We start from the raw sequence: 26197 nt of genomic DNA, 5'->3' as shown, positions 1-26197 counted from the left end.
TCATCAGCTTGTTAAGGAGACATGTTTACCATTTTGGAAGGAGGCTAATGAGTCGAGTCAGGTGTTTTAAATAAGGAGACATCTAAAACTTTCTGGGAGGGGGTGCCCGAGGACCAGGATTGGAAAACACTGGTCTAGGGGTATGATTCTCGCTTTGGGTGCGAGAGGTCCCGGGTTCAAATCCCGGACGAGCCCTTGTTTAGCTTTGCTTCTTGATGCTGCTACACTGTGGAACATTCATGTCAGTCTTGGCAGAGACAGGAGCTGTTCCGTGGCCGGTTAGCTCAGTTGGTTAGAGCGTGGTGCTAATAACGCCAAGGTCGCGGGTTCGATCCCCGTACGGGCCAAGGTTTCTCTATGCCTCCTTTTGCCGACTGCTATATTGCTGTGATTTGTGATGAAAATTCCTGCTGGGAGCATCTTTGTGGCCGAAATAGCTCAGTTGGGAGAGCGTTAGACTGAAGATCTAAAGGTCCCTGGTTCGATCCCGGGTTTCGGCATTGATGGCTGCCTTTTGAGAGTTTGTTTAACTGAAGCTCCCTATCCGAGTGTCCTTTTCTCCGTGACCCAGTGGGTCAGGCGCTAACGAAAGAGTGGTTCCATGGTGTAATGGTTAGCACTCTGGACTCTGAATCCAGCGATCCGAGTTCAAATCTCGGTGGGACCTGTAAGAGTATTTGGGTATCCAAGGGAACAGCGTTTGTTACCCCAAAACAATCCCCCTGCCCTTTAAGCCTTTTTACCAGAGCACTCAGGCTCAAGACAAAAATGAGTTAGTTCAAGCAACATTGAGCACTTTTTCTGATCACCCTGGCGGTGGGCCAACAACTCACAAGTCGCAAAATTGCAGCAAACACAAGGACATTACAATGAAGCAAATTAAACATGTACGAAAACATAGAATAAATGAAAAATGCATTGACGTTTAGGACAAAGGAAACACACAGCTCATGTGTACAGGCCAAAGGAAACACACAGCTCTTGTGTACAATCTGACAATGAAATGCATTAAAAAGACTTACCAGAAATGACACGAAGACAAATGAACATTGAAAGAAAATGATTCCAATTTTAAATGGCAACAAAATGCTCTTGGAGTGTTAAGCTCCTGCTCCATGTTGCTTTGTGAAATAACATCTGTATCGGAGACGTTCATGTGTGGACCCAATGTGAAGCTTCACGCTTCCGGTCTGTGACATCAGAGCAATTAACAACAAACCACAAACACGTGGAGAATGCGGGCATCGATCCCGCTACCTCTCGCATGCTAAGCGAGCGCTCTACCATTTGAGCTAATTCCCCTACCTCTGTCTTGTGAATGCTTTGGCTTGTTGGAAGCTGGCTGCTATGTGGTGGGAAAATGTTTCCCAGGGGGGCGGGGTGGCACGCTTTGAGTGGCTCGTTGGTCTAGGGGTATGATTCTCGCTTTGGCTGCGAGAGGTCCCGGGTTCAAATCCCGGACGAGCCCCTCTTTAGACTCGTCCCTCGGAGCTTTAACCCACAACGCCCCTGTGTATGGCAATATTGGCAGGAAAGGAATGGAATGTCAACGAGAAACCCGCAAAGGACGTCAGGGACTCTCAGCGACACCTCCGCCTTTGGTCTTGTCAGGTCGAAACCGTGTCCGAGGTCGTCTTTTGTTTGTTAACCCCTAGACGATCCCCCTACCCTTTAAGCTTTCTACCGGAGGGCTTGCTGTTTTAACAAGCGATGAGTTGATTTCAAACAACACAATTGACTCAACCTGAAAAATGACCCAGGCTATTTGTCCTACTCCCTCCTGGCCGGGAAAGGCACATCATCCTGGCCACTGGGTAGGTACCCTGAGGTGCCTGGAGCTATGATACTTAAATATACAACCAGGCTAGTGATGCATGGTGTCCAATTTAGTTACCGGATGATTTATCAGAATTTTCTCTTAAAATCTAAGATCAACACTTGGAAAATGCGATAAGGACATGGCTTCTAAGATGTTACTTGACGTTAAAACTACACTAAGTGTTGGGATGCCCCTTTTAATAAAGGTGTTTGGGCCGACACAGTTGCCACCCCAAACAGAGCACAGCTGCCTCACAGCAAGAAGGTCCCCTGTTCAAGCCCTGGCTGGGTCAGGAGGCCTCTCTGTTTGGGGTGTACATGTTCTCCTTCAGTCAGCATGGAATTACTCTGGGCACTGCGTTATTTGGTTTCCTTAAACAGTCCAAAAACAACAGACACGTTGATCTATACACACACACACACACAAACCGAGGGAAGGGCAATTTGACATCTCCAATTCACGTAACCTGCATTTCTGACTTTGCCAAAAACCAGTTCTCGCCATGAATATAGCCATAGATTAAAAATAAATGAACATATTTATCTATTCCAGTTTCTCCAATCAAAACAAATATTAATGCTATACCTTACAGACCATGTCAAATAATTTTGTTTCCATCTATGTTGCAACAGTTTTGCAAAGGACTTTTTCTGTGCTGAAATGACTGTGACCCTGTGAACAAATCATTGATGGGTTTGGGTGATGAGTGTTTTGCTCAGACCCTGTAATCCATAACAAAGGTGTTCAGCTGGGTTCAGGTCCGAGATTTATGCAGACCAGTCGAGTTCTCTCACACCATTTCAAATATTAAGCAATAAGCATGTACTTATATCGATAAGTGCTTATTTTGACACCAGCCCAACACTAGGGCTCATTGTGGCTAAACAGAGGAGCAGGACCAAACAGGCCTAGCCCAAGGAACTGCTTGAGGAAGCTGGTGACTGTGTTGTGGTCACATGTTTCCCAGTGGCACGGCAAAAAGACAGCACGGCTTGGCTCGTTGGTCTAGGGCAGTGTTTCCCAATCCTGGTCCTCGGGCACCCCCTCCCAGAAAGTTTTAGATGTTTCTTTATTTAACACACCTGATTTAACTCATCAGCTTGTTAAGGAGACATGTTTACCATTTTGGAAGGAGGCTAATGAGTCGAGTCAGGTGTTTTAAATAAGGAGACATCTAAAACTTTCTGGGAGGGGGTGCCCAAGGACCAGGATTGGAAAACACTGGTCTAGGGGTATGATTCTCGCTTTGGGTGCGAGAGGTCCCGGGTTCAAATCCCGGACGAGCCCTTGTTCAGCTTTGCTTCTTGATGCTGCTACACTGTGGAACATTCATGTCAGTCTTGGCAGAGACAGGAGCTGTTCCGTGGCCGGTTAGCTCAGTTGGTTAGAGCGTGGTGCTAATAACGCCAAGGTCGCGGGTTCGATCCCCGTACGGGCCAAGGTTTTGTCTATGCCTCCTTTTGCCGACTGCTATATTGCTGTGATTTGTGATGAAAATTCCTGCTGGGAGCATCTTTGTGGCCGAAATAGCTCAGTTGGGAGAGCGTTAGACTGAAGATCTAAAGGTCCCTGGTTCGATCCCGGGTTTCGGCATTGATGGCTGCCTTTTGAGAGTTTGTTTAACTGAAGCTCCCTATCCGAGTGTCCTTTTCTCCGTGACCCAGTGGGTCAGGCGCTAACGAAAGAGTGGTTCCATGGTGTAATGGTTAGCACTCTGGACTCTGAATCCAGCGATCCGAGTTCAAATCTCGGTGGGACCTGTAAGAGTTTTTGGGTATCCAAGGGAACAGCGTTTGTTACCCCAAAACAATCCCCCTGCCCTTTAAGCCTTTTTACCAGAGCACTCAGGCTCTAGACAAAAATGAGTTAGTTCAAGCAACATTGAGCACTTTTTCTGATCACCCTGGCGGTGGGCCAACAACTCACAAGTCGCAAAATTGCAGCAAACACAAGGACATTACAATGAAGCAAATTAAACATGTACGAAAACATAGAATAAATGAAAAATGCATTGACGTTTAGGACAAAGGAAACACACAGCTCATGTGTACAGGCCAAAGGAAACACACAGCTCTTGTGTACAATCTGACAATGAAATGCATTAAAAAGACTTACCAGAAATGACACGAAGACAAATGAACATTGAAAGAAAATGATTCCAATTTTAAATGGCAACAAAATGCTCTTGGAGTGTTAAGCTCCTGCTCCATGTTGCTTTGTGAAAAAACATCTGTATCGGAGACGTTCATGTGTGGACCCAATGTGAAGCTTCACGCTTCCGGTCTGTGACATCAGAGCAATTAACAACAAACCACAATCACGTGGAGAATGCGGGCATCGATCCCGCTACCTCTCGCATGCTAAGCGAGCGCTCTACCATTTGAGCTAATTCCCCTACCTCTGTCTTGTGAATGCTTTGGCTTGTTGGAAGCTGGCTGCTATGTGGTGGGAAAATGTTTCCCAGGGGGGCGGGGTGGCACGCTTTGAGTGGCTCGTTGGTCTAGGGGTATGATTCTCGCTTAGGGTGCGAGAGGTCCCGGGTTCAAATCCCGGACGAGCCCCTCTTTAGACTCGTCCCTCTGAGCTTTAACCCACAACGCCCCTGTGTATGGCAATATTGGCAGGAAAGGAATGGAATGTCAACGAGAAACCCGCAAAGGACGTCAGGGACTCTCAGCGACACCTCCGCCTTTGGTCTTGTCAGGTCGAAACCGTGTCCGAGGTCGTCTTTTGTTTGTTAACCCCTAGACGATCCCCCTACCCTTTAAGCTTTCTACCGGAGGGCTTGCTGTTTTAACAAGCGATGAGTTGATTTCAAACAACACAATTGACTCAACCTGAAAAATGACCCAGGCTATTTGTCCTACTCCCTCCTGGCCGGGAAAGGCACATCATCCTGGCCACTGGGTAGGTACCCTGAGGTGCCTGGAGCTATGATACTTAAATATACAACCAGGCTAGTGATGCATGGTGTCCAATTTAGTTACCGGATGATTTATCAGAATTTTCTCTTAAAATCTAAGATCAACACTTGGAAAATGCGATAAGGACATGGCTTCTAAGATGTTACTTGACGTTAAAACTACACTAAGTGTTGGGATGCCCCTTTTAATAAAGGTGTTTGGGCCGACACAGTTGCCACCCCAAACAGAGCACAGCTGCCTCACAGCAAGAAGGTCCCCTGTTCAAGCCCTGGCTGGGTCAGGAGGCCTCTCTGTTTGGGGTGTACATGTTCTCCTTCAGTCAGCATGGAATTACTCTGGGCACTGCGTTATTTGGTTTCCTTAAACAGTCCAAAAACAACAGACACGTTGATCTATACACACACACACACACAAACCGAGGGAAGGGCAATTTGACATCTCCAATTCACGTAACCTGCATTTCTGACTTTGCCAAAAACCAGTTCTCGCCATGAATATAGCCATAGATTAAAAATAAATGAACATATTTATCTATTCCAGTTTCTCCAATCAAAACAAATATTAATGCTATACCTTACAGACCATGTCAAATAATTTTGTTTCCATCTATGTTGCAACAGTTTTGCAAAGGACTTTTTCTGTGCTGAAATGACTGTGACCCTGTGAACAAATCATTGATGGGTTTGGGTGATGAGTGTTTTGCTCAGACCCTGTAATCCATAACAAAGGTGTTCAGCTGGGTTCAGGTCCGAGATTTATGCAGACCAGTCGAGTTCTCTCACACCATTTCAAATATTAAGCAATAAGCATGTACTTATATCGATAAGTGCTTATTTTGACACCAGCCCAACACTAGGGCTCATTGTGGCTAAACAGAGGAGCAGGACCAAACAGGCCTAGCCCAAGGAACTGCTTGAGGAAGCTGGTGACTGTGTTGTGGTCACATGTTTCCCAGTGGCACGGCAAAAAGACAGCACGGCTTGGCTCGTTGGTCTAGGGCAGTGTTTCCCAATCCTGGTCCTCGGGCACCCCCTCCCAGAAAGTTTTAGATGTTTCTTTATTTAACACACCTGATTTAACTCATCAGCTTGTTAAGGAGACATGTTTACCATTTTGGAAGGAGGCTAATGAGTCGAGTCAGGTGTTTTAAATAAGGAGACATCTAAAACTTTCTGGGAGGGGGTGCCCGAGGACCAGGATTGGAAAACACTGGTCTAGGGGTATGATTCTCGCTTTGGGTGCGAGAGGTCCCGGGTTCAAATCCCGGACGAGCCCTTGTTTAGCTTTGCTTCTTGATGCTGCTACACTGTGGAACATTCATGTCAGTCTTGGCAGAGACAGGAGCTGTTCCGTGGCCGGTTAGCTCAGTTGGTTAGAGCGTGGTGCTAATAACGCCAAGGTCGCGGGTTCGATCCCCGTACGGGCCAAGGTTTCTCTATGCCTCCTTTTGCCGACTGCTATATTGCTGTGATTTGTGATGAAAATTCCTGCTGGGAGCATCTTTGTGGCCGAAATAGCTCAGTTGGGAGAGCGTTAGACTGAAGATCTAAAGGTCCCTGGTTCGATCCCGGGTTTCGGCATTGATGGCTGCCTTTTGAGAGTTTGTTTAACTGAAGCTCCCTATCCGAGTGTCCTTTTCTCCGTGACCCAGTGGGTCAGGCGTTAACGAAAGAGTGGTTCCATGGTGTAATGGTTAGCACTCTGGACTCTGAATCCAGCGATCCGAGTTCAAATCTCGGTGGGACCTGTAAGAGTATTTGGGTATCCAAGGGAACAGCGTTTGTTACCCCAAAACAATCCCCCTGCCCTTTAAGCCTTTTTACCAGAGCACTCAGGCTCAAGACAAAAATGAGTTAGTTCAAGCAACATTGAGCACTTTTTCTGATCACCCTGGCGGTGGGCCAACAACTCACAAGTCGCAAAATTGCAGCAAACACAAGGACATTACAATGAAGCAAATTAAACATGTACGAAAACATAGAATAAATGAAAAATGCATTGACGTTTAGGACAAAGGAAACACACAGCTCATGTGTACAGGCCAAAGGAAACACACAGCTCTTGTGTACAATCTGACAATGAAATGCATTAAAAAGACTTACCAGAAATGACACGAAGACAAATGAACATTGAAAGAAAATGATTCCAATTTTAAATGGCAACAAAATGCTCTTGGAGTGTTAAGCTCCTGCTCCATGTTGCTTTGTGAAATAACATCTGTATCGGAGACGTTCATGTGTGGACCCAATGTGAAGCTTCACGCTTCCGGTCTGTGACATCAGAGCAATTAACAACAAACCACAAACACGTGGAGAATGCGGGCATCGATCCCGCTACCTCTCGCATGCTAAGCGAGCGCTCTACCATTTGAGCTAATTCCCCTACCTCTGTCTTGTGAATGCTTTGGCTTGTTGGAAGCTGGCTGCTATGTGGTGGGAAAATGTTTCCCAGGGGGGCGGGGTGGCACGCTTTGAGTGGCTCGTTGGTCTAGGGGTATGATTCTCGCTTTGGCTGCGAGAGGTCCCGGGTTCAAATCCCGGACGAGCCCCTCTTTAGACTCGTCCCTCGGAGCTTTAACCCACAACGCCCCTGTGTATGGCAATATTGGCAGGAAAGGAATGGAATGTCAACGAGAAACCCGCAAAGGACGTCAGGGACTCTCAGCGACACCTCCGCCTTTGGTCTTGTCAGGTCGAAACCGTGTCCGAGGTCGTCTTTTGTTTGTTAACCCCTAGACGATCCCCCTACCCTTTAAGCTTTCTACCGGAGGGCTTGCTGTTTTAACAAGCGATGAGTTGATTTCAAACAACACAATTGACTCAACCTGAAAAATGACCCAGGCTATTTGTCCTACTCCCTCCTGGCCGGGAAAGGCACATCATCCTGGCCACTGGGTAGGTACCCTGAGGTGCCTGGAGCTATGATACTTAAATATACAACCAGGCTAGTGATGCATGGTGTCCAATTTAGTTACCGGATGATTTATCAGAATTTTCTCTTAAAATCTAAGATCAACACTTGGAAAATGGCTTCTAAGATGTTACTTGACGTTAAAACTACACTAAGTGTTGGGATGCCCCTTTTAATAAAGGTGTTTGGGCCGACACAGTTGCCACCCCAAACAGAGCACAGCTGCCTCACAGCAAGAAGGTCCCCTGTTCAAGCCCTGGCTGGGTCAGGAGGCCTCTCTGTTTGGGGTGTACATGTTCTCCTTCAGTCAGCATGGAATTACTCTGGGCACTGCGTTATTTGGTTTCCTTAAACAGTCCAAAAACAACAGACACGTTGATCTATACACACACACACACACAAACCGAGGGAAGGGCAATTTGACATCTCCAATTCACGTAACCTGCATTTCTGACTTTGCCAAAAACCAGTTCTCGCCATGAATATAGCCATAGATTAAAAATAAATGAACATATTTATCTATTCCAGTTTCTCCAATCAAAACAAATATTAATGCTATACCTTACAGACCATGTCAAATAATTTTGTTTCCATCTATGTTGCAACAGTTTTGCAAAGGACTTTTTCTGTGCTGAAATGACTGTGACCCTGTGAACAAATCATTGATGGGTTTGGGTGATGAGTGTTTTGCTCAGACCCTGTAATCCATAACAAAGGTGTTCAGCTGGGTTCAGGTCCGAGATTTATGCAGACCAGTCGAGTTCTCTCACACCATTTCAAATATTAAGCAATAAGCATGTACTTATATCGATAAGTGCTTATTTTGACACCAGCCCAACACTAGGGCTCATTGTGGCTAAACAGAGGAGCAGGACCAAACAGGCCTAGCCCAAGGAACTGCTTGAGGAAGCTGGTGACTGTGTTGTGGTCACATGTTTCCCAGTGGCACGGCAAAAAGACAGCACGGCTTGGCTCGTTGGTCTAGGGCAGTGTTTCCCAATCCTGGTCCTCGGGCACCCCCTCCCAGAAAGTTTTAGATGTTTCTTTATTTAACACACCTGATTTAACTCATCAGCTTGTTAAGGAGACATGTTTACCATTTTGGAAGGAGGCTAATGAGTCGAGTCAGGTGTTTTAAATAAGGAGACATCTAAAACTTTCTGGGAGGGGGTGCCCGAGGACCAGGATTGGAAAACACTGGTCTAGGGGTATGATTCTCGCTTTGGGTGCGAGAGGTCCCGGGTTCAAATCCCGGACGAGCCCTTGTTTAGCTTTGCTTCTTGATGCTGCTACACTGTGGAACATTCATGTCAGTCTTGGCAGAGACAGGAGCTGTTCCGTGGCCGGTTAGCTCAGTTGGTTAGAGCGTGGTGCTAATAACGCCAAGGTCGCGGGTTCGATCCCCGTACGGGCCAAGGTTTCTCTATGCCTCCTTTTGCCGACTGCTATATTGCTGTGATTTGTGATGAAAATTCCTGCTGGGAGCATCTTTGTGGCCGAAATAGCTCAGTTGGGAGAGCGTTAGACTGAAGATCTAAAGGTCCCTGGTTCGATCCCGGGTTTCGGCATTGATGGCTGCCTTTTGAGAGTTTGTTTAACTGAAGCTCCCTATCCGAGTGTCCTTTTCTCCGTGACCCAGTGGGTCAGGCGCTAACGAAAGAGTGGTTCCATGGTGTAATGGTTAGCACTCTGGACTCTGAATCCAGCGATCCGAGTTCAAATCTCGGTGGGACCTGTAAGAGTATTTGGGTATCCAAGGGAACAGTGTTTGTTACCCCAAAACAATCCCCCTGCCCTTTAAGCCTTTTTACCAGAGCACTCAGGCTCAAGACAAAAATGAGTTAGTTCAAGCAACATTGAGCACTTTTTCTGATCACCCTGGCGGTGGGCCAACAACTCACAAGTCGCAAAATTGCAGCAAACACAAGGACATTACAATGAAGCAAATTAAACATGTACGAAAACATAGAATAAATGAAAAATGCATTGACGTTTAGGACAAAGGAAACACACAGCTCATGTGTACAGGCCAAAGGAAACACACAGCTCTTGTGTACAATCTGACAATGAAATGCATTAAAAAGACTTACCAGAAATGACACGAAGACAAATGAACATTGAAAGAAAATGATTCCAATTTTAAATGGCAACAAAATGCTCTTGGAGTGTTAAGCTCCTGCTCCATGTTGCTTTGTGAAATAACATCTGTATCGGAGACGTTCATGTGTGGACCCAATGTGAAGCTTCACGCTTCCGGTCTGTGACATCAGAGCAATTAACAACAAACCACAAACACGTGGAGAATGCGGGCATCGATCCCGCTACCTCTCGCATGCTAAGCGAGCGCTCTACCATTTGAGCTAATTCCCCTACCTCTGTCTTGTGAATGCTTTGGCTTGTTGGAAGCTGGCTGCTATGTGGTGGGAAAATGTTTCCCAGGGGGGCGGGGTGGCACGCTTTGAGTGGCTCGTTGGTCTAGGGGTATGATTCTCACTTTGGCTGCGAGAGGTCCCGGGTTCAAATCCCGGACGAGCCCCTCTTTAGACTCGTCCCTCGGAGCTTTAACCCACAACGCCCCTGTGTATGGCAATATTGGCAGGAAAGGAATGGAATGTCAACGAGAAACCCGCAAAGGACGTCAGGGACTCTCAGCGACACCTCCGCCTTTGGTCTTGTCAGGTCGAAACCGTGTCCGAGGTCGTCTTTTGTTTGTTAACCCCTAGACGATCCCCCTACCCTTTAAGCTTTCTACCGGAGGGCTTGCTGTTTTAACAAGCGATGAGTTGATTTCAAACAACACAATTGACTCAACCTGAAAAATGACCCAGGCTATTTGTCCTACTCCCTCCTGGCCGGGAAAGGCACATCATCCTGGCCACTGGGTAGGTACCCTGAGGTGCCTGGAGCTATGATACTTAAATATACAACCAGGCTAGTGATGCATGGTGTCCAATTTAGTTACCGGATGATTTATCAGAATTTTCTCTTAAAATCTAAGATCAACACTTGGAAAATGGCTTCTAAGATGTTACTTGACGTTAAAACTACACTAAGTGTTGGGATGCCCCTTTTAATAAAGGTGTTTGGGCCGACACAGTTGCCACCCCAAACAGAGCACAGCTGCCTCACAGCAAGAAGGTCCCCTGTTCAAGCCCTGGCTGGGTCAGGAGGCCTCTCTGTTTGGGGTGTACATGTTCTCCTTCAGTCAGCATGGAATTACTCTGGGCACTGCGTTATTTGGTTTCCTTAAACAGTCCAAAAACAACAGACACGTTGATCTATACACACACACACACACAAACCGAGGGAAGGGCAATTTGACATCTCCAATTCACGTAACCTGCATTTCTGACTTTGCCAAAAACCAGTTCTCGCCATGAATATAGCCATAGATTAAAAATAAATGAACATATTTATCTATTCCAGTTTCTCCAATCAAAACAAATATTAATGCTATACCTTACAGACCATGTCAAATAATTTTGTTTCCATCTATGTTGCAACAGTTTTGCAAAGGACTTTTTCTGTGCTGAAATGACTGTGACCCTGTGAACAAATCATTGATGGGTTTGGGTGATGAGTGTTTTGCTCAGACCCTGTAATCCATAACAAAGGTGTTCAGCTGGGTTCAGGTCCGAGATTTATGCAGACCAGTCGAGTTCTCTCACACCATTTCAAATATTAAGCAATAAGCATGTACTTATATCGATAAGTGCTTATTTTGACACCAGCCCAACACTAGGGCTCATTGTGGCTAAACAGAGGAGCAGGACCAAACAGGCCTAGCCCAAGGAACTGCTTGAGGAAGCTGGTGACTGTGTTGTGGTCACATGTTTCCCAGTGGCACGGCAAAAAGACAGCACGGCTTGGCTCGTTGGTCTAGGGCAGTGTTTCCCAATCCTGGTCCTCGGGCACCCCCTCCCAGAAAGTTTTAGATGTTTCTTTATTTAACACACCTGATTTAACTCATCAGCTTGTTAAGGAGACATGTTTACCATTTTGGAAGGAGGCTAATGAGTCGAGTCAGGTGTTTTAAATAAGGAGACATCTAAAACTTTCTGGGAGGGGGTGCCCGAGGACCAGGATTGGAAAACACTGGTCTAGGGGTATGATTCTCGCTTTGGGTGCGAGAGGTCCCGGGTTCAAATCCCGGACGAGCCCTTGTTTAGCTTTGCTTCTTGATGCTGCTACACTGTTCCGTGGCCGGTTAGCTCAGTTGGTTAGAGCGTGGTGCTAATAACGCCAAGGTCGCGGGTTCGATCCCCGTACGGGCCAAGGTTTCTCTTTGCCTCCTTTTGCAAACTGCTATATTGCTGTGATTTGTGATGAAAATTCCTGTTGGGAGCATCTTTGTGGCCGAAATAGCTCAGTTGGGAGAGCGTTAGACTGAAGATCTAAAGGTCCCTGGTTCGATCCCGGGTTTCGGCATTGATGGCAGCCTTTTGAGAGTTTGTTTAACTGAAGCTCCCTATCCGAGTGTCCTTTTCTCCGTGACCCAGTGGGTCAGGCGCTAACGAAAGAGTGGTTCCATGGTGTAATGGTTAGCACTCTGGACTCTGAATCCAGCGATCCGAGTTCAAATCTCGGTGGGACCTGTAAGAGTTTTTGGGTATCCAAGGGAACAGCGTTTGTTACCCCAAAACAATCCCCCTGCCCTTTAAGCCTTTTTACCAGAGCACTCAGGCTCTAGACAAAAATGAGTTAGTTCAAGCAACATTGAGCACTTTTTCTGATCACCCTGGCGGTGGGCCAACAACTCACAAGTCGCAAAATTGCAGCAAACACAAGGACATTACAATGAAGCAAATTAAACATGTATGAAAACATAGAATAAATGAAAAATGCATTGACGTTTAGGACAAAGGAAACACACAGCTCATGTGTACAGGCCAAAGGAAACACACAGCTCTTGTGTACAATCTGACAATGAAATGCATTAAAAAGACTTACCAGAAATGACACGAAGACAAATGAACATTGAAAGAAAATGATTCCAATTTTAAATGGCAACAAAATGCTCTTGGAGTGTTAAGCTCCTGCTCCATGTTGCTTTGTGAAATAACATCTGTATCGGAGACGTTCATGTGTGGACCCAATGTGAAGCTTCACGCTTCCGGTCTGTGACATCAGAGCAATTAACAACAAACCACAATCACGTGGAGAATGCGGGCATCGATCCCGCTACCTCTCGCATGCTAAGCGAGCGCTCTACCATTTGAGCTAATTCCCCTACCTCTGTCTTGTGAATGCTTTGGCTTGTTGGAAGCTGGCTGCTATGTGGTGGGAAAATGTTTCCCAGGGGGGCGGGGTGGCACGCTTTGAGTGGCTCGTTGGTCTAGGGGTATGATTCTCGCTTTGGCTGCGAGAGGTCCCGGGTTCAAATCCCGGACGAGCCCCTCTTTAGACTCGTCCCTCGGAGCTTTAACCCACAATGCCCCTGTGTATGGCAATATTGGCAGGAAAGGAATGGAATGTCAACGAGAAACACGCAAAGGACGTCAGGGACTCTCAGCGACACCTCCGCCTTTGGTCTTGTCAGGTCGAAACCGTGTCCGAGGTCGTCTTTTGTTTGTTAACCCCTAGACGATCCCCCTACCCTTTAAGCTTTCTACCGGAGGGCTTGCTGTTTTAACAAGCGATGAGTTGATTTCAAACAACACAATTGACTCAACCTGAAAAATGACCCAGGCTATTTGTCCTACTCCCTCCTGGCCGGGAAAGGCACATCATCCTGGCCACTGGGTAGGTACCCTGAGGTGCCTGGAGCTATGATACTTAAATATACAACCAGGCTAGTGATGCATGGTGTCCAATTTAGTTACCGGATGATTTATCAGAATTTTCTCTTAAAATCTAAGATCAACACTTGGAAAATGCGATAAGGACATGGCTTCTAAGATGTTACTTGACGTTAAAACTACACTAAGTGTTGGGATGCCCCTTTTAATAAAGGTGTTTGGGCCGACACAGTTGCCACCCCAAACAGAGCACAGCTGCCTCACAGCATGAAGGTCCCCTGTTCAAGCCCTGGCTGGGTCAGGAGGCCTCTCTGTTTGGGGTGTACATGTTCTCCTTCAGTCAGCATGGAATTACTCTGGGCACTGCGTTATTTGGTTTCCTTAAACAGTCCAAAAACAACAGACACGTTGATCTATACACACACACACACACAAACCGAGGGAAGGGCAATTTGACATCTCCAATTCACGTAACCTGCATTTCTGACTTTGCCAAAAACCAGTTCTCGCCATGAATATAGCCATAGATTAAAAATAAATGAACATATTTATCTATTCCAGTTTCTCCAATCAAAACAAATATTAATGCTATACCTTACAGACCATGTCAAATAATTTTGTTTCCATCTATGTTGCAACAGTTTTGCAAAGGACTTTTTCTGTGCTGAAATGACTGTGACCCTGTGAACAAATCATTGATGGGTTTGGGTGATGAGTGTTTTGCTCAGACCCTGTAATCCATAACAAAGGTGTTCAGCTGGGTTCAGGTCCGAGATTTATGCAGACCAGTCGAGTTCTCTCACACCATTTCAAATATTAAGCAATAAGCATGTACTTATATCGATAAGTGCTTATTTTGACACCAGCCCAACACTAGGGCTCATTGTGGCTAAACAGAGGAGCAGGACCAAACAGGCCTAACCCAAGGAACTGCTTGAGGAAGCTGGTGACTGTGTTGTGGTCACATGTTTCCCAGTGGCACGGCAAAAAGACAGCACGGCTTGGCTCGTTGGTCTAGGGGTATGATTCTCGCTTTGGGTGCGAGAGGTCCCGGGTTCAAATCCCGGACGAGCCCTTGTTTAGCTTTGCTTCTTGATGCTGCTACACTGTGGAACATTCATGTCAGTCTTGGCAGAGACAGGAGCTGTTCCGTGGCCGGTTAGCTCAGTTGGTTAGAGCGTGGTGCTAATAACGCCAAGGTCGCGGGTTCGATCCCCGTACGGGCCAAGGTTTCTCTTTGCCTCCTTTTGCAAACTGCTATATTGCTGTGATTTGTGATGAAAATTCCTGTTGAGAGCATCTTTGTGGCCGAAATAGCTCAGTTGGGAGAGTGTTAGACTGAAGATCTAAAGGTCCCTGGTTCGATCCCGGGTTTCGGCATTGATGGCAGCCTTTTGAGAGTTTGTTTAACTGAAGCTCCCTATCCGAGTGTCCTTTTCTCCGTGACCCAGTGGGGAATCCAGCGATCCGAGTTCAAATCTCGGTGGGACCTGTAAGAGTTTTTGGGTATCCAAGGGAACAGCGTTTGTTACCCCAAAACAATCCCCCTGCCCTTTAAGCCTTTTTACCAGAGCACTCAGGCTCTAGACAAAAATGAGTTAGTTCAAGCAACATTGAGCACTTTTTCTGATCACCCTGGCGGTGGGCCAACAACTCACAAGTCGCAAAATTGCAGCAAACACAAGGACATTACAATGAAGCAAATTAAACATGTACGAAAACATAGAATAAATGAAAAATGCATTGACGTTTAGGACAAAGGAAACACACAGCTCATGTGTACAGGCCAAAGGAAACACACAGCTCTTGTGTACAATCTGACAATGAAATGCATTAAAAAGACTTACCAGAAATGACACGAAGACAAATGAACATTGAAAGAAAATGATTCCAATTTTAAATGGCAACAAAATGCTCTTGGAGTGTTAAGCTCCTGCTCCATGTTGCTTTGTGAAAAAACATCTGTATCGGAGACGTTCATGTGTGGACCCAATGTGAAGCTTCACGCTTCCGGTCTGTGACATCAGAGCAATTAACAACAAACCACAATCACGTGGAGAATGCGGGCATCGATCCCGCTACCTCTCGCATGCTAAGCGAGCGCTCTACCATTTGAGCTAATTCCCCTACCTCTGTCTTGTGAATGCTTTGGCTTGTTGGAAGCTGGCTGCTATGTGGTGGGAAAATGTTTCCCAGGGGGGCGGGGTGGCACGCTTTGAGTGGCTCGTTGGTCTAGGGGTATGATTCTCGCTTAGGGTGCGAGAGGTCCCGGGTTCAAATCCCGGACGAGCCCCTCTTTAGACTCGTCCCTCGGAGCTTTAACCCACAACGCCCCTGTGTATGGCAATATTGGCAGGAAAGGAATGGAATGTCAACGAGAAACCCGCAAAGGACGTCAGGGACTCTCAGCGACACCTCCGCCTTTGGTCTTGTCAGGTCGAAACCGTGTCCGAGGTCGTCTTTTGTTTGTTAACCCCTAGACGATCCCCCTACCCTTTAAGCTTTCTACCGGAGGGCTTGCTGTTTTAACAAGCGATGAGTTGATTTCAAACAACACAATTGACTCAACCTGAAAAATGACCCAGGCTATTTGTCCTACTCCCTCCTGGCCGGGAAAGGCACATCATCCTGGCCACTGGGTAGGTACCCTGAGGTGCCTGGAGCTATGATACTTAAATATACAACCAGGCTAGTGATGCATGGTGTCCAATTTAGTTACCGGATGATTTATCAGAATTTTCTCTTAAAATCTAAGATCAACACTTGGAAAATGCGATAAGGACATGGCTTCTAAGATGTTACTTGACGTTAAAACTACACTAAGTGTTGGGATGCCCCTTTTAATAAAGGTGTTTGGGCCGACACAGTTGCCACCCCAAACAGAGCACAGCTGCCTCACAGCAAGAAGGTCCCCTGTTCAAGCCCTGGCTGGGTCAGGAGGCCTCTCTGTTTGGGGTGTACATGTTCTCCTTCAGTCAGCATGAAATTACTCTGGGCACTGCGTTATTTGGTTTCCTTAAACAGTCCAAAAACAACAGACACGTTGATCTATACACACACACACACACACACAAACCGAGGGAAGGGCAATTTGACATCTCCAATTCACGTAACCTGCATTTCTGACTTTGCCAAAAACCAGTTCTCGCCATGAATATAGCCATAGATTAAAAATAAATGAACATATTTATCTATTCCAGTTTCTCCAATCAAAACAAATATTAATGCTATACCTTACAGACCATGTCAAATAATTTTGTTTCCATCTATGTTGCAACAGTTTTGCAAAGGACTTTTTCTGTGCTGAAATGACTGTGACCCTGTGAACAAATCATTGATGGGTTTGGGTGATGAGTGTTTTGCTCAGACCCTGTAATCCATAACAAAGGTGTTCAGCTGGGTTCAGGTCCGAGATTTATGCAGACCAGTCGAGTTCTCTCACACCATTTCAAATATTAAGCAATAAGCATGTACTTATATCGATAAGTGCTTATTTTGACACCAGCCCAACACTAGGGCTCATTGTGGCTAAACAGAGGAGCAGGACCAAACAGGCCTAGCCCAAGGAACTGCTTGAGGAAGCTGGTGACTGTGTTGTGGTCACATGTTTCCCAGTGGCACGGCAAAAAGACAGCACGGCTTGGCTCGTTGGTCTAGGGCAGTGTTTCCCAATCCTGGTCCTCGGGCACCCCCTCCCAGAAAGTTTTAGATGTTTCTTTATTTAACACACCTGATTTAACTCATCAGCTTGTTAAGGAGACATGTTTACCATTTTGGAAGGAGGCTAATGAGTCGAGTCAGGTGTTTTAAATAAGGAGACATCTAAAACTTTCTGGGAGGGGGTGCCCGAGGACCAGGATTGGAAAACACTGGTCTAGGGGTATGATTCTCGCTTTGGGTGCGAGAGGTCCCGGGTTCAAATCCCGGACGAGCCCTTGTTTAGCTTTGCTTCTTGATGCTGCTACACTGTGGAACATTCATGTCAGTCTTGGCAGAGACAGGAGCTGTTCCGTGGCCGGTTAGCTCAGTTGGTTAGAGCGTGGTGCTAATAACGCCAAGGTCGCTGGTTCGATCCCCGTACGGGCCAAGGTTTCTCTTTGCCTCCTTTTGCAAACTGCTATATTGCTGTGATTTGTGATGAAAATTCCTGTTGAGAGCATCTTTGTGGCCGAAATAGCTCAGTTGGGAGAGCGTTAGACTGAAGATCTAAAGGTCCCTGGTTCGATCCCGGGTTTCGGCATTGATGGCAGCCTTTTTGAGAGTTTGTTTAACTGAAGCTCCCTATCCGAGTGTCCTTTTCTCCGTGACCCAGTGGGGAATCCAGCGATCCGAGTTCAAATCTCGGTGGGACCTGTAAGAGTTTTTGGGTATCCAAGGGAACAGCGTTTGTTACCCCAAAACAATCCCCCTGCCCTTTAAGCCTTTTTACCAGAGCACTCAGGCTCTAGACAAAAATGAGTTAGTTCAAGCAACATTGAGCACTTTTTCTGATCACCCTGGCGGTGGGCCAACAACTCACAAGTCGCAAAATTGCAGCAAACACAAGGACATTACAATGAAGCAAATTAAACATGTACGAAAACATAGAATAAATGAAAAATGCATTGACGTTTAGGACAAAGGAAACACACAGCTCATGTGTACAGGCCAAAGGAAACACACAGCTCTTGTGTACAATCTGACAATGAAATGCATTAAAAAGACTTACCAGAAATGACACGAAGACAAATGAACATTGAAAGAAAATGATTCCAATTTTAAATGGCAACAAAATGCTCTTGGAGTGTTAAGCTCCTGCTCCATGTTGCTTTGTGAAAAAACATCTGTATCGGAGACGTTCATGTGTGGACCCAATGTGAAGCTTCACGCTTCCGGTCTGTGACATCAGAGCAATTAACAACAAACCACAATCACGTGGAGAATGCGGGCATCGATCCCGCTACCTCTCGCATGCTAAGCGAGCGCTCTACCATTTGAGCTAATTCCCCTACCTCTGTCTTGTGAATACTTTGGCTTGTTGGAAGCTGGCTGCTATGTGGTGGGAAAATGTTTCCCAGGGGGGCGGGGTGGCACGCTTTGAGTGGCTCGTTGGTCTAGGGGTATGATTCTCGCTTAGGGTGCGAGAGGTCCCGGGTTCAAATCCCGGACGAGCCCCTCTTTAGACTCGTCCCTCGGAGCTTTAACCCACAACGCCCCTGTGTATGGCAATATTGGCAGGAAAGGAATGGAATGTCAACGAGAAACCCGCAAAGGACGTCAGGGACTCTCAGCGACACCTCCGCCTTTGGTCTTGTCAGGTCGAAACCGTGTCCGAGGTCGTCTTTTGTTTGTTAACCCCTAGACGATCCCCCTACCCTTTAAGCTTTCTACCGGAGGGCTTGCTGTTTTAACAAGCGATGAGTTGATTTCAAACAACACAATTGACTCAACCTGAAAAATGACCCAGGCTATTTGTCCTACTCCCTCCTGGCCGGGAAAGGCACATCATCCTGGCCACTGGGTAGGTACCCTGAGGTGCCTGGAGCTATGATACTTAAATATACAACCAGGCTAGTGATGCATGGTGTCCAATTTAGTTACCGGATGATTTATCAGAATTTTCTCTTAAAATCTAAGATCAACACTTGGAAAATGCGATAAGGACATGGCTTCTAAGATGTTACTTGACGTTAAAACTACACTAAGTGTTGGGATGCCCCTTTTAATAAAGGTGTTTGGGCCGACACAGTTGCCACCCCAAACAGAGCACAGCTGCCTCACAGCAAGAAGGTCCCCTGTTCAAGCCCTGGCTGGGTCAGGAGGCCTCTCTGTTTGGGGTGTACATGTTCTCCTTCAGTCAGCATGGAATTACTCTGGGCACTGCGTTATTTGGTTTCCTTAAACAGTCCAAAAACAACAGACACGTTGATCTATACACACACACACACACAAACCGAGGGAAGGGCAATTTGACATCTCCAATTCACGTAACCTGCATTTCTGACTTTGCCAAAAACCAGTTCTCGCCATGAATATAGCCATAGATTAAAAATAAATGAACATATTTATCTATTCCAGTTTCTCCAATCAAAACAAATATTAATGCTATACCTTACAGACCATGTCAAATAATTTTGTTTCCATCTATGTTGCAACAGTTTTGCAAAGGACTTTTTCTGTGCTGAAATGACTGTGACCCTGTGAACAAATCATTGATGGGTTTGGGTGATGAGTGTTTTGCTCAGACCCTGTAATCCATAACAAAGGTGTTCAGCTGGGTTCAGGTCCGAGATTTATGCAGACCAGTCGAGTTCTCTCACACCATTTCAAATATTAAGCAATAAGCATGTACTTATATCGATAAGTGCTTATTTTGACACCAGCCCAACACTAGGGCTCATTGTGGCTAAACAGAGGAGCAGGACCAAACAGGCCCAGCCCAAGGAACTGCTTGAGGAAGCTGGTGACTGTGTTGTGGTCACATGTTTCCCAGTGGCACGGCAAAAAGACAGCACGGCTTGGCTCGTTGGTCTAGGGGTATGATTCTCGCTTTGGGTGCGAGAGGTCCCGGGTTCAAATCCCGGACGAGCCCTTGTTTAGCTTTGCTTCTTGATGCTGCTACACTGTGGAACATTCATGTCAGTCTTGGCAGAGACAGGAGCTGTTCCGTGGCCGGTTAGCTCAGTTGGTTAGAGCGTGGTGCTAATAACGCCAAGGTCGCGGGTTCGATCCCCGTACGGGCCAAGGTTTCTCTTTGCCTCCTTTTGCCGACTGCTATATTGCTGTGATTTGTGATGAAAATTCCTGCTGCGAGCATCTTTGTGGCCGAAATAGCTCAGTTGGGAGAGCGTTAGACTGAAGATCTAAAGGTCCCTGGTTCGATCCCGGGTTTCGGCATTGATGGCAGCCTTTTGAGAGTTTGTTTAACTGAAGCTCCCTATCCGAGTGTCCTTTTCTCCGTGACCCAGTGGGTCAGGCGCTAACGAAAGAGTGGTTCCATGGTGTAATGGTTAGCACTCTGGACTCTGAATCCAGCGATCCGAGTTCAAATCTCGGTGGGACCTGTAAGAGTTTTTGGGTATCCAAGGGAACAGCGTTTGTTACCCCAAAACAATCCCCCTGCCCTTTAAGCCTTTTTACCAGAGCACTCAGGCTCTAGACAAAAATGAGTTAGTTCAAGCAACATTGAGCACTTTTTCTGATCACCCTGGCGGTGGGCCAACAACTCACAAGTCGCAAAATTGCAGCAAACACAAGGACATTACAATGAAGCAAATTAAACATGTACGAAAACATAGAATAAATGAAAAATGCATTGACGTTTAGGACAAAGGAAACACACAGCTCATGTGTACAGGCCAAAGGAAACACACAGCTCTTGTGTACAATCTGACAATGAAATGCATTAAAAAGACTTACCAGAAATGACACGAAGACAAATGAACATTGAAAGAAAATGATTCCAATTTTAAATGGCAACAAAATGCTCTTGGAGTGTTAAGCTCCTGCTCCATGTTGCTTTGTGAAAAAACATCTGTATCGGAGACGTTCATGTGTGGACCCAATGTGAAGCTTCACGCTTCCGGTCTGTGACATCAGAGCAATTAACAACAAACCACAATCACGTGGAGAATGCGGGCATCGATCCCGCTACCTCTCGCATGCTAAGCGAGCGCTCTACCATTTGAGCTAATTCCCCTACCTCTGTCTTGTGAATGCTTTGGCTTGTTGGAAGCTGGCTGCTATGTGGTGGGAAAATGTTTCCCAGGGGGGCGGGGTGGCACGCTTTGAGTGGCTCGTTGGTCTAGGGGTATGATTCTCGCTTAGGGTGCGAGAGGTCCCGGGTTCAAATCCCGGACGAGCCCCTCTTTAGACTCGTCCCTCGGAGCTTTAACCCACAACGCCCCTGTGTATGGCAATATTGGCAGGAAAGGAATGGAATGTCAACGAGAAACCCGCAAAGGACGTCAGGGACTCTCAGCGACACCTCCGCCTTTGGTCTTGTCAGGTCGAAACCGTGTCCGAGGTCGTCTTTTGTTTGTTAACCCCTAGACGATCCCCCTACCCTTTAAGCTTTCTACCGGAGGGCTTGCTGTTTTAACAAGCGATGAGTTGATTTCAAACAACACAATTGACTCAACCTGAAAAATGACCCAGGCTATTTGTCCTACTCCCTCCTGGCCGGGAAAGGCACATCATCCTGGCCACTGGGTAGGTACCCTGAGGTGCCTGGAGCTATGATACTTAAATATACAACCAGGCTAGTGATGCATGGTGTCCAATTTAGTTACCGGATGATTTATCAGAATTTTCTCTTAAAATCTAAGATCAACACTTGGAAAATGCGATAAGGACATGGCTTCTAAGATGTTACTTGACGTTAAAACTACACTAAGTGTTGGGATGCCCCTTTTAATAAAGGTGTTTGGGCCGACACAGTTGCCACCCCAAACAGAGCACAGCTGCCTCACAGCAAGAAGGTCCCCTGTTCAAGCCCTGGCTGGGTCAGGAGGCCTCTCTGTTTGGGGTGTACATGTTCTCCTTCAGTCAGCATGGAATTACTCTGGGCACTGCGTTATTTGGTTTCCTTAAACAGTCCAAAAACAACAGACACGTTGATCTATACACACACACACACACACACACACAAACCGAGGGAAGGGCAATTTGACATCTCCAATTCACGTAACCTGCATTTCTGACTTTGCCAAAAACCAGTTCTCGCCATGAATATAGCCATAGATTAAAAATAAATGAACATATTTATCTATTCCAGTTTCTCCAATCAAAACAAATATTAATGCTATACCTTACAGACCATGTCAAATAATTTTGTTTCCATCTATGTTGCAACAGTTTTGCAAAGGACTTTTTCTGTGCTGAAATGACTGTGACCCTGTGAACAAATCATTGATGGGTTTGGGTGATGAGTGTTTTGCTCAGACCCTGTAATCCATAACAAAGGTGTTCAGCTGGGTTCAGGTCCGAGATTTATGCAGACCAGTCGAGTTCTCTCACACCATTTCAAATATTAAGCAATAAGCATGTACTTATATCGATAAGTGCTTATTTTGACACCAGCCCAACACTAGGGCTCATTGTGGCTAAACAGAGGAGCAGGACCAAACAGGCCTAGCCCAAGGAACTGCTTGAGGAAGCTGGTGACTGTGTTGTGGTCACATGTTTCCCAGTGGCACGGCAAAAAGACAGCACGGCTTGGCTCGTTGGTCTAGGGCAGTGTTTCCCAATCCTGGTCCTCGGGCACCCCCTCCCAGAAAGTTTTAGATGTTTCTTTATTTAACACACCTGATTTAACTCATCAGCTTGTTAAGGAGACATGTTTACCATTTTGGAAGGAGGCTAATGAGTCGAGTCAGGTGTTTTAAATAAGGAGACATCTAAAACTTTCTGGGAGGGGGTGCCCGAGGACCAGGATTGGAAAACACTGGTCTAGGGGTATGATTCTCGCTTTGGGTGCGAGAGGTCCCGGGTTCAAATCCCGGACGAGCCCTTGTTTAGCTTTGCTTCTTGATGCTGCTACACTGTGGAACATTCATGTCAGTCTTGGCAGAGACAGGAGCTGTTCCGTGGCCGGTTAGCTCAGTTGGTTAGAGCGTGGTGCTAATAACGCCAAGGTCGCGGGTTCGATCCCCGTACGGGCCAAGGTTTCTCTTTGCCTCCTTTTGCCGACTGCTATATTGCTGTGATTTGTGATGAAAATTCCTGCTGGGAGCATCTTTGTGGCCGAAATAGCTCAGTTGGGAGAGCGTTAGACTGAAGATCTAAAGGTCCCTGGTTCGATCCCGGGTTTTGGCATTGATGGCAGCCTTTTGAGAGTTTGTTTAACTGAAGCTCCCTATCCGAGTGTCCTTTTCTCCGTGACCCAGTGGGTCAGGCGCTAACGAAAGAGTGGTTCCATGGTGTAATGGTTAGCACTCTGGACTCTGAATCCAGCGATCCGAGTTCAAATCTCGGTGGGACCTGTAAGAGTTTTTGGGTATCCAAGGGAACAGCGTTTGTTACCCCAAAACAATCCCCTTGCCCTTTAAGCCTTTTTACCAGAGCACTCAGGCTCTAGACAAAAATGAGTTAGTTCAAGCAACATTGAGCACTTTTTCTGATCACCCTGGCGGTGGGCCAACAACTCACAAGTCGCAAAATTGCAGCAAACACAAGGACATTACAATGAAGCAAATTAAACATGTACGAAAACATAGAATAAATGAAAAATGCATTGACGTTTAGGACAAAGGAAACACACAGCTCATGTGTACAGGCCAAAGGAAACACACAGCTCTTGTGTACAATCTGACAATGAAATGCATTAAAAAGACTTACCAGAAATGACACGAAGACAAATGAACATTGAAAGAAAATGATTCCAATTTTAAATGGCAACAAAATGCTCTTGGAGTGTTAAGCTCCTGCTCCATGTTGCTTTGTGAAATAACATCTGTATCGGAGACGTTCATGTGTGGACCCAATGTGAAGCTTCACGCTTCCGGTCTGTGACATCAGAGCAATTAACAACAAACCACAATCACGTGGAGAATGCGGGCATCGATCCCGCTACCTCTCGCATGCTAAGCGAGCGCTCTACCATTTGAGCTAATTCCCCTACCTCTGTCTTGTGAATGCTTTGGCTTGTTGGAAGCTGGCTGCTATGTGGTGGGAAAATGTTTCCCAGGGGGGCGGGGTGGCACGCTTTGAGTGGCTCGTTGGTCTAGGGGTATGATTCTCGCTTTGGCTGCGAGAGGTCCCGGGTTCAAATCCCGGACGAGCCCCTCTTTAGACTCGTCCCTCGGAGCTTTAACCCACAATGCCCCTGTGTATGGCAATATTGGCAGGAAAGGAATGGAATGTCAACGAGAAACCCGCAAAGGACGTCAGGGACTCTCAGCGACACCTCCGCCTTTGGTCTTGTCAGGTCGAAACCGTGTCCGAGGTCGTCTTTTGTTTGTTAACCCCTAGACGATCCCCCTACCCTTTAAGCTTTCTACCGGAGGGCTTGCTGTTTTAACAAGCGATGAGTTGATTTCAAACAACACAATTGACTCAACCTGAAAAATGACCCAGGCTATTTGTCCTACTCCCTCCTGGCCGGGAAAGGCACATCATCCTGGCCACTGGGTAGGTACCCTGAGGTGCCTGGAGCTATGATACTTAAATATACAACCAGGCTAGTGATGCATGGTGTCCAATTTAGTTACCGGATGATTTATCAGAATTTTCTCTTAAAATCTAAGATCAACACTTGGAAAATGCGATAAGGACATGGCTTCTAAGATGTTACTTGACGTTAAAACTACACTAAGTGTTGGGATGCCCCTTTTAATAAAGGTGTTTGGGCCGACACAGTTGCCACCCCAAACAGAGCACAGCTGCCTCACAGCAAGAAGGTCCCCTGTTCAAGCCCTGGCTGGGTCAGGAGGCCTCTCTGTTTGGGGTGTACATGTTCTCCTTCAGTCAGCATGGAATTACTCTGGGCACTGCGTTATTTGGTTTCCTTAAACAGTCCAAAAACAACAGACACGTTGATCTATACACACACACACACACAAACCGAGGGAAGGGCAATTTGACATCTCCAATTCACGTAACCTGCATTTCTGACTTTGCCAAAAACCAGTTCTCGCCATGAATATAGCCATAGATTAAAAATAAATGAACATATTTATCTATTCCAGTTTCTCCAATCAAAACAAATATTAATGCTATACCTTACAGACCATGTCAAATAATTTTGTTTCCATCTATGTTGCAACAGTTTTGCAAAGGACTTTTTCTGTGCTGAAATGACTGTGACCCTGTGAACAAATCATTGATGGGTTTGGGTGATGAGTGTTTTGCTCAGACCCTGTAATCCATAACAAAGGTGTTCAGCTGGGTTCAGGTCCGAGATTTATGCAGACCAGTCGAGTTCTCTCACACCATTTCAAATATTAAGCAATAAGCATGTACTTATATCGATAAGTGCTTATTTTGACACCAGCCCAACACTAGGGCTCATTGTGGCTAAACAGAGGAGCAGGACCAAACAGGCCTAACCCAAGGAACTGCTTGAGGAAGCTGGTGACTGTGTTGTGGTCACATGTTTCCCAGTGGCACGGCAAAAAGACAGCACGGCTTGGCTCGTTGGTCTAGGGGTATGATTCTCGCTTTGGGTGCGAGAGGTCCCGGGTTCAAATCCCGGACGAGCCCTTGTTTAGCTTTGCTTCTTGATGCTGCTACACTGTGGAACATTCATGTCAGTCTTGGCAGAGACAGGAGCTGTTCCGTGGCCGGTTAGCTCAGTTGGTTAGAGCGTGGTGCTAATAACGCCAAGGTCGCGGGTTCGATCCCCGTACGGGCCAAGGTTTCTCTTTGCCTCCTTTTGCCGACTGCTATATTGCTGTGATTTGTGATGAAAATTCCTGCTGCGAGCATCTTTGTGGCCGAAATAGCTCAGTTGGGAGAGCGTTAGACTGAAGATCTAAAGGTCCCTGGTTCGATCCCGGGTTTCGGCATTGATGGCAGCCTTTTGAGAGTTTGTTTAACTGAAGCTCCCTATCCGAGTGTCCTTTTCTCCGTGACCCAGTGGGTCAGGCGCTAACGAAAGAGTGGTTCCATGGTGTAATGGTTAGCACTCTGGACTCTGAATCCAGCGATCCGAGTTCAAATCTCGGTGGGACCTGTAAGAGTTTTTGGGTATCCAAGGGAACAGCGTTTGTTACCCCAAAACAATCCCCCTGCCCTTTAAGCCTTTTTACCAGAGCACTCAGGCTCTAGACAAAAATGAGTTAGTTCAAGCAACATTGAGCACTTTTTCTGATCACCCTGGCGGTGGG

The 26197-nt window shown here is 46.4% G+C and overlaps 1 protein-coding gene and 48 non-coding genes across 49 annotated transcripts in view; 40 read left to right on the top strand and 9 right to left on the bottom strand.

Moving 5' to 3' along the window:
- LOC129454677 (uncharacterized) overlaps window positions 1–26197 on the top strand; it is a 161903-nt gene that overhangs the window by 35802 nt on the left and 99904 nt on the right. The gene's annotated exons all lie outside the window — the stretch shown is intronic.
- trnai-aau (transfer RNA isoleucine (anticodon AAU)) lies at window positions 274–347 on the top strand. Its single transcript has one exon. It is a non-coding gene; the product is annotated as a tRNA-Ile (tRNA).
- Window positions 428–500, top strand: trnaf-gaa (transfer RNA phenylalanine (anticodon GAA)). Its single transcript has one exon. It is a non-coding gene; the product is annotated as a tRNA-Phe (tRNA).
- trnaq-cug (transfer RNA glutamine (anticodon CUG)) lies at window positions 596–667 on the top strand. The gene has a single exon. It is a non-coding gene; the product is annotated as a tRNA-Gln (tRNA).
- On the bottom strand, window positions 1230–1302 carry trnaa-agc (transfer RNA alanine (anticodon AGC)). Its single transcript has one exon. It is a non-coding gene; the product is annotated as a tRNA-Ala (tRNA).
- On the top strand, window positions 1397–1468 carry trnap-ugg (transfer RNA proline (anticodon UGG)). The gene has a single exon. It is a non-coding gene; the product is annotated as a tRNA-Pro (tRNA).
- On the top strand, window positions 3185–3258 carry trnai-aau (transfer RNA isoleucine (anticodon AAU)). The gene has a single exon. It is a non-coding gene; the product is annotated as a tRNA-Ile (tRNA).
- Window positions 3340–3412, top strand: trnaf-gaa (transfer RNA phenylalanine (anticodon GAA)). The gene has a single exon. It is a non-coding gene; the product is annotated as a tRNA-Phe (tRNA).
- Window positions 3508–3579, top strand: trnaq-cug (transfer RNA glutamine (anticodon CUG)). The gene has a single exon. It is a non-coding gene; the product is annotated as a tRNA-Gln (tRNA).
- Window positions 4142–4214, bottom strand: trnaa-agc (transfer RNA alanine (anticodon AGC)). The gene has a single exon. It is a non-coding gene; the product is annotated as a tRNA-Ala (tRNA).
- trnap-agg (transfer RNA proline (anticodon AGG)) lies at window positions 4309–4380 on the top strand. Its single transcript has one exon. It is a non-coding gene; the product is annotated as a tRNA-Pro (tRNA).
- Window positions 6097–6170, top strand: trnai-aau (transfer RNA isoleucine (anticodon AAU)). The gene has a single exon. It is a non-coding gene; the product is annotated as a tRNA-Ile (tRNA).
- On the top strand, window positions 6251–6323 carry trnaf-gaa (transfer RNA phenylalanine (anticodon GAA)). Its single transcript has one exon. It is a non-coding gene; the product is annotated as a tRNA-Phe (tRNA).
- trnaq-cug (transfer RNA glutamine (anticodon CUG)) lies at window positions 6419–6490 on the top strand. The gene has a single exon. It is a non-coding gene; the product is annotated as a tRNA-Gln (tRNA).
- Window positions 7053–7125, bottom strand: trnaa-agc (transfer RNA alanine (anticodon AGC)). The gene has a single exon. It is a non-coding gene; the product is annotated as a tRNA-Ala (tRNA).
- On the top strand, window positions 7220–7291 carry trnap-ugg (transfer RNA proline (anticodon UGG)). The gene has a single exon. It is a non-coding gene; the product is annotated as a tRNA-Pro (tRNA).
- On the top strand, window positions 8995–9068 carry trnai-aau (transfer RNA isoleucine (anticodon AAU)). Its single transcript has one exon. It is a non-coding gene; the product is annotated as a tRNA-Ile (tRNA).
- On the top strand, window positions 9149–9221 carry trnaf-gaa (transfer RNA phenylalanine (anticodon GAA)). Its single transcript has one exon. It is a non-coding gene; the product is annotated as a tRNA-Phe (tRNA).
- trnaq-cug (transfer RNA glutamine (anticodon CUG)) lies at window positions 9317–9388 on the top strand. The gene has a single exon. It is a non-coding gene; the product is annotated as a tRNA-Gln (tRNA).
- trnaa-agc (transfer RNA alanine (anticodon AGC)) lies at window positions 9951–10023 on the bottom strand. The gene has a single exon. It is a non-coding gene; the product is annotated as a tRNA-Ala (tRNA).
- On the top strand, window positions 10118–10189 carry trnap-ugg (transfer RNA proline (anticodon UGG)). Its single transcript has one exon. It is a non-coding gene; the product is annotated as a tRNA-Pro (tRNA).
- trnai-aau (transfer RNA isoleucine (anticodon AAU)) lies at window positions 11855–11928 on the top strand. The gene has a single exon. It is a non-coding gene; the product is annotated as a tRNA-Ile (tRNA).
- Window positions 12009–12081, top strand: trnaf-gaa (transfer RNA phenylalanine (anticodon GAA)). The gene has a single exon. It is a non-coding gene; the product is annotated as a tRNA-Phe (tRNA).
- On the top strand, window positions 12177–12248 carry trnaq-cug (transfer RNA glutamine (anticodon CUG)). Its single transcript has one exon. It is a non-coding gene; the product is annotated as a tRNA-Gln (tRNA).
- Window positions 12811–12883, bottom strand: trnaa-agc (transfer RNA alanine (anticodon AGC)). The gene has a single exon. It is a non-coding gene; the product is annotated as a tRNA-Ala (tRNA).
- On the top strand, window positions 12978–13049 carry trnap-ugg (transfer RNA proline (anticodon UGG)). Its single transcript has one exon. It is a non-coding gene; the product is annotated as a tRNA-Pro (tRNA).
- trnap-ugg (transfer RNA proline (anticodon UGG)) lies at window positions 14395–14466 on the top strand. Its single transcript has one exon. It is a non-coding gene; the product is annotated as a tRNA-Pro (tRNA).
- On the top strand, window positions 14545–14618 carry trnai-aau (transfer RNA isoleucine (anticodon AAU)). The gene has a single exon. It is a non-coding gene; the product is annotated as a tRNA-Ile (tRNA).
- trnaf-gaa (transfer RNA phenylalanine (anticodon GAA)) lies at window positions 14699–14771 on the top strand. The gene has a single exon. It is a non-coding gene; the product is annotated as a tRNA-Phe (tRNA).
- On the bottom strand, window positions 15446–15518 carry trnaa-agc (transfer RNA alanine (anticodon AGC)). Its single transcript has one exon. It is a non-coding gene; the product is annotated as a tRNA-Ala (tRNA).
- Window positions 15613–15684, top strand: trnap-agg (transfer RNA proline (anticodon AGG)). Its single transcript has one exon. It is a non-coding gene; the product is annotated as a tRNA-Pro (tRNA).
- On the top strand, window positions 17559–17631 carry trnaf-gaa (transfer RNA phenylalanine (anticodon GAA)). Its single transcript has one exon. It is a non-coding gene; the product is annotated as a tRNA-Phe (tRNA).
- Window positions 18307–18379, bottom strand: trnaa-agc (transfer RNA alanine (anticodon AGC)). The gene has a single exon. It is a non-coding gene; the product is annotated as a tRNA-Ala (tRNA).
- Window positions 18474–18545, top strand: trnap-agg (transfer RNA proline (anticodon AGG)). The gene has a single exon. It is a non-coding gene; the product is annotated as a tRNA-Pro (tRNA).
- Window positions 19891–19962, top strand: trnap-ugg (transfer RNA proline (anticodon UGG)). Its single transcript has one exon. It is a non-coding gene; the product is annotated as a tRNA-Pro (tRNA).
- trnai-aau (transfer RNA isoleucine (anticodon AAU)) lies at window positions 20041–20114 on the top strand. The gene has a single exon. It is a non-coding gene; the product is annotated as a tRNA-Ile (tRNA).
- Window positions 20195–20267, top strand: trnaf-gaa (transfer RNA phenylalanine (anticodon GAA)). Its single transcript has one exon. It is a non-coding gene; the product is annotated as a tRNA-Phe (tRNA).
- On the top strand, window positions 20363–20434 carry trnaq-cug (transfer RNA glutamine (anticodon CUG)). Its single transcript has one exon. It is a non-coding gene; the product is annotated as a tRNA-Gln (tRNA).
- On the bottom strand, window positions 20997–21069 carry trnaa-agc (transfer RNA alanine (anticodon AGC)). The gene has a single exon. It is a non-coding gene; the product is annotated as a tRNA-Ala (tRNA).
- Window positions 21164–21235, top strand: trnap-agg (transfer RNA proline (anticodon AGG)). Its single transcript has one exon. It is a non-coding gene; the product is annotated as a tRNA-Pro (tRNA).
- trnai-aau (transfer RNA isoleucine (anticodon AAU)) lies at window positions 22960–23033 on the top strand. The gene has a single exon. It is a non-coding gene; the product is annotated as a tRNA-Ile (tRNA).
- trnaf-gaa (transfer RNA phenylalanine (anticodon GAA)) lies at window positions 23114–23186 on the top strand. The gene has a single exon. It is a non-coding gene; the product is annotated as a tRNA-Phe (tRNA).
- On the top strand, window positions 23282–23353 carry trnaq-cug (transfer RNA glutamine (anticodon CUG)). The gene has a single exon. It is a non-coding gene; the product is annotated as a tRNA-Gln (tRNA).
- Window positions 23916–23988, bottom strand: trnaa-agc (transfer RNA alanine (anticodon AGC)). The gene has a single exon. It is a non-coding gene; the product is annotated as a tRNA-Ala (tRNA).
- On the top strand, window positions 24083–24154 carry trnap-ugg (transfer RNA proline (anticodon UGG)). The gene has a single exon. It is a non-coding gene; the product is annotated as a tRNA-Pro (tRNA).
- trnap-ugg (transfer RNA proline (anticodon UGG)) lies at window positions 25500–25571 on the top strand. The gene has a single exon. It is a non-coding gene; the product is annotated as a tRNA-Pro (tRNA).
- trnai-aau (transfer RNA isoleucine (anticodon AAU)) lies at window positions 25650–25723 on the top strand. Its single transcript has one exon. It is a non-coding gene; the product is annotated as a tRNA-Ile (tRNA).
- Window positions 25804–25876, top strand: trnaf-gaa (transfer RNA phenylalanine (anticodon GAA)). Its single transcript has one exon. It is a non-coding gene; the product is annotated as a tRNA-Phe (tRNA).
- On the top strand, window positions 25972–26043 carry trnaq-cug (transfer RNA glutamine (anticodon CUG)). Its single transcript has one exon. It is a non-coding gene; the product is annotated as a tRNA-Gln (tRNA).

The sequence above is a fragment of the Misgurnus anguillicaudatus genome, chromosome 20 (genome assembly GCF_027580225.2).
Source record: "Misgurnus anguillicaudatus chromosome 20, ASM2758022v2, whole genome shotgun sequence".
Lineage (NCBI taxonomy): Eukaryota > Metazoa > Chordata > Actinopteri > Cypriniformes > Cobitidae > Misgurnus > Misgurnus anguillicaudatus.
The sequence above is the reverse complement of the archived record's forward strand: the minus strand, read 5'-3'. Positions and strand labels throughout refer to the sequence as shown.